Source organism: Mirounga leonina, unplaced genomic scaffold (genome assembly GCF_011800145.1).
Source record: "Mirounga leonina isolate KUSES-001 unplaced genomic scaffold, KU_Mleo_1.0 Mir_165, whole genome shotgun sequence".
Classification (NCBI taxonomy): domain Eukaryota; kingdom Metazoa; phylum Chordata; class Mammalia; order Carnivora; family Phocidae; genus Mirounga; species Mirounga leonina.
Window position 1 is genome coordinate 69,843,860 of NW_023270415.1, and position 4,058 is coordinate 69,847,917.

At 40.8% G+C, this 4,058-nt stretch overlaps 1 pseudogene; it reads right to left on the bottom strand.

Annotated features, from left to right (window-relative positions):
• Nucleotides 1-477: 477 nt before the first annotated feature.
• On the bottom strand, nucleotides 478-3,532 carry LOC118015422 (annotated as a pseudogene).
• Nucleotides 3,533-4,058: the final 526 nt, after the last annotated feature.

Sequence of the window (4,058 nt, forward strand, 5' to 3'; positions counted from 1 at the left end):
GAAATGGCCATCAGATGACAGCAAGAAAATGGGACACTGATGCTTCAAAGTGTCAGTGTTGGCAAAGAATTGAAATCTGTCAACAACCAAATGAACAAGGAAACAGAGTCTCTTCCACCCCCAACCTCCAGAAAAGAATGAAGTCCTGCCAACCCCTTGATTTTAGCCCGGCCCATGTCAGACAGCTAACTTACAAAGCTGTAAGATAATACACTTGTGTCATTTTAAGCCACCAAGTTTGCAGTAATTTGTGATGACTGCAATAAAAAACTTATGCACTTATCTTAATAAAACTTCCAATTTAAAGGACTTATCAGAGAAAGGTCCCTATAGTCATTTATACCGGATTTTTAAAAATTCAGTTCATATCGGGTCCTTAATGACGGGTATATTAAACTATGTTATAATCAGAAATGCATGTATAACCAACAAAACTAGTAAAATAGTGAACAATTGAAAGTTACATGGTCAGTTATTTTATATAAAAACTCCAAAAAGTTTGTTACTAGTTATAATGAGAATTATTTCATCTAAGAGTGATTTCCAAGGCAGTATCTGGAGTTTCCATAAAAAAACAGAACCTTCCATCTCAGAAGAAGGGATATCAAGAAGAGGACCAGAATTCTCTACTTCCAAGTTCAGTGACTCACCCTGTTCATTACTCAGGTTTGAATTATTTTTCCTTTGAATCTCTTGCTCTTCCAAGTCCAAAGATTTATCTGAAGCTGGAGCTACAACGGTGTCATCTTCATTTTCATGTAGAAAGCTACAAATCATGTTGGGTCTGTAGGAGAAATCATTGTCCTTGATTTGCAGGCATTTCACACCACCTATGCTTTCTTCTCCTTCTTTCTTTTCTGTCAAAAAAGTTCTTGTCGTGCTGAGCTATAATTGCATGGCATTTATATTTTAGTATTGTTTTATTACTGCCTTCTGCATCACCATGTTCAACATTTGCTTCAAATGTAACATAGGTTCCACGAGTGTCTTCATACTCTCCAGCAAGGACACAGCTGCCCACTTGTAGAATGGGCCTCTCACATCAGGGAAATCCAAATCAAAACCTCAATGAGATACCACCTCACACCAGTCAGAATGGCTAAAATTAACAAGTCAGGAAACGACAGATGTTGGTGGGGATGCGGAGAAAGGGGAACCCTCCTACACTGTTGGTGGGAATGCAAGCTGGTGCAACCACTCTGGAAAACAGTATGGAGGCTCCTCAAAAAGTTGAAAATAGAGCTACCATATCACCCAGCAATTGTGCTACTGGGTATTTACCCCAAAGATACAAATGTAGGGATTCGAAGGGGTACATGCACCCCAATGTTTATAGCAGCAATGTTCACAATAGCCAAACTGTGGAAAGAGCCAAGATGTCCATCGACAGATGAATGGATAAAGAAGAGGTGGTATATATACACAATGGAATATTATGCAGCCATCAAAAGGAATGAGATCTTGCCATTTGCAACAACGTGGATGGAACTGGAGGGTATTATGCTGAGCGAAATAAGTCAATCAGAGAAAGACATGTATCATATGATCTCACTGATATGAGGAATTCTTAATCTCAGGAAACAAACTGAGGGTTGCTGGAGTGGGGGGTGGGGTGGGAGGGATGGGGTGGCTGGGTGATAGACACTGGGGAGGGTATGTGCAATTCACACTGTGAATTGTGCAAGACTGTTGAATCACAGATCTGTACCTCTGAAACAAATAATACATTATATGTTAAAAAAAAAACAAAAAGAAGAAGATAGCAGGAAGGGAAAAATGAAGGGGGGGAATCGGAGGGGGGGACGAACCATGAGAGACTATGGATTCTGAGAAACAAACTGAGGGTTCTAGAGGGGAGGGGGGTGGGGAGATGAGTTAGCCTGGTGATGGGTATTAAAGAGGGCACGTTCTGCATGGAGCACTGGGTGTTATATGCAAACAATGAATCATGGAACACTACATAAAAAACTAATGATGTAATGTATGGTGATTAACAGAACATAATAAAAAAATTAAAAAAAAGAATATAAGGAAATGGATGAAAAAAAAAAAAAGAATGGGCGTCTCAGTGTCAAGTCTCCAAATCTTGTATTTATTTTCACATTTTGATAGAAAGTCTGACTCAATAACTCTGGACAATTCCATCAGAACCAACTGCTCTACTTCTTCTTCCTTCTCTTTCTGGTCCTGCTGGATCCACTCTCAGTTGCCGCCATGATTCCACAACATTTTCATTGTCTTGATAAATCCTTAAAGTTACCTGGGAGATGGTTATCACAACCATATTATAATTCCAGAAACTGAGGCTAAGGGACTGAGTCACATGCCACAGTTAGTAAGGGATGGTGTCAAAGTTTGAACCAGGCATGTCCCCTCCATGGCTCATTGCTCTCACAATTGGACAACGTGATGTCACTGGTGGAAAGTTTAAAGGTTAAACTTTTGCTAAAGGTCAAGGGTGAGCCGGTATAAAACAAACAGCCACCAAGTACGGCGTGCCTGTTTTTTAGGAGCTATCACTCAGCTGCAGCAACAGCAGAGAAACTTTTCCATCCTATCTCAGACCTCATGCAAATTCCCTCACAGCAACATTGGCTTTGTGAAGAATTACATTTCCTGCTGCAGTGATTAGATAGACAGGCTCCTTTAAGTCCTATCAGCCAGACCTTAGCCCTGTGTTTTGCTGGTTAAGTCTTTGAATACACTCTTCATGCCAGCTTTCTCCCTCTTTGCAGTGGGATAATAATGCAAGGCTCTGTGTCTTTCATTCACTTCAATCTACATCATTTCCTTTGAAATGTACCTATTTCCCTGTTAGCAAGACAGGTGGTACTACCCTGGTTTGTGAGTGATAGAACTGAGGACCAGAAGAGCCCAAGGCCATGGTTGAAGGTCACACAGGTTAGCACCCCATAAACACTTCCATCCATCCTAGTACTGACAAATGGTATGATATACTTTTCTGTGTATCTGTCTCTTTTCCTCACGGCAGAGTACCTTGAGGGCAGAAGCTATGTCTTCCACCTGTATTTTTCTAAGGTATAGCCAAGAGTCTGGAGCATATCAATGTGTAACACATTTAAAAAGTAGGTCCTTGAGTGGAATCTGGGATTCCGATTACTCCTAAATGTTTACCTCTAGCCCTCAACACACTTTGCAACTCAAGACATATCTAAATGCCAACTTGATATCTCTACATGCATGCTGCAGGCATCATAAGAATAATGTGACTAAAGCAGAACTCTTTATTTCTCACTACAAACCTGCTTTCCCTGGGTTTTGCCATCCCATTAAGTAGCTTCATAGTGTTGTACACCAGAAACTGAGTTATCCTTGATCTTTTTGACTTTTTTTTTTCTTTTGTCTACTTTTCAGGCCTAATTGGTCACCAAGTCCTCTGGACTTTATATTCAGAACGCATCCAGAACTGTCCACTTCTTCCAGCTCCCTGGTCTTTACCCCAGTCCAAGCCACCATCTTCTCTTATCTGAGCCATCACAAATACTGTCCCCACTGGTTCTATTCCACTCATGTCCTCTTGCAATTCATTCCCCAGGAAGCATTCAGGATGATCTTTTAAAAAGAAAAATAAGACCAAATCACTCTTCCACTTAAGACTCTTTGCTGGCTTTCTTGTCATTGAAACAAAGAAATAAACAGACAAATTCAAACTTCTTTCCTTGGTTTGTAAAACCCCCTGTGATCTGATTGTACCACTCCTGTGACTCTATTCATTACCTCTCTCCTTGTGTTCTCCATGTTCCAGCCATGCTAACTTGCTTGATATTCCTTTGACTTTCCAAGTTCACTCAAGCTGAAAGGCATTTGCACTGGCTATTCCCTTGGTCTGGAGTGACTTGTCTCTTCATCCTGTTTACATGGCTGGTTTCTTCCTGTCATTCAAACCTCAGCCTACATGTGACCTCTTCAGAGAGGCCAGCCCCGACCACCCGTTTTAGGCAGCCACATATCTACTCTCTCCCAAATTATCTTATCTTAAGTCTCTCTTTGGACAACATCTATTCTGATCTGAAATTCTTCTTGTTGTTTCTTTTGTC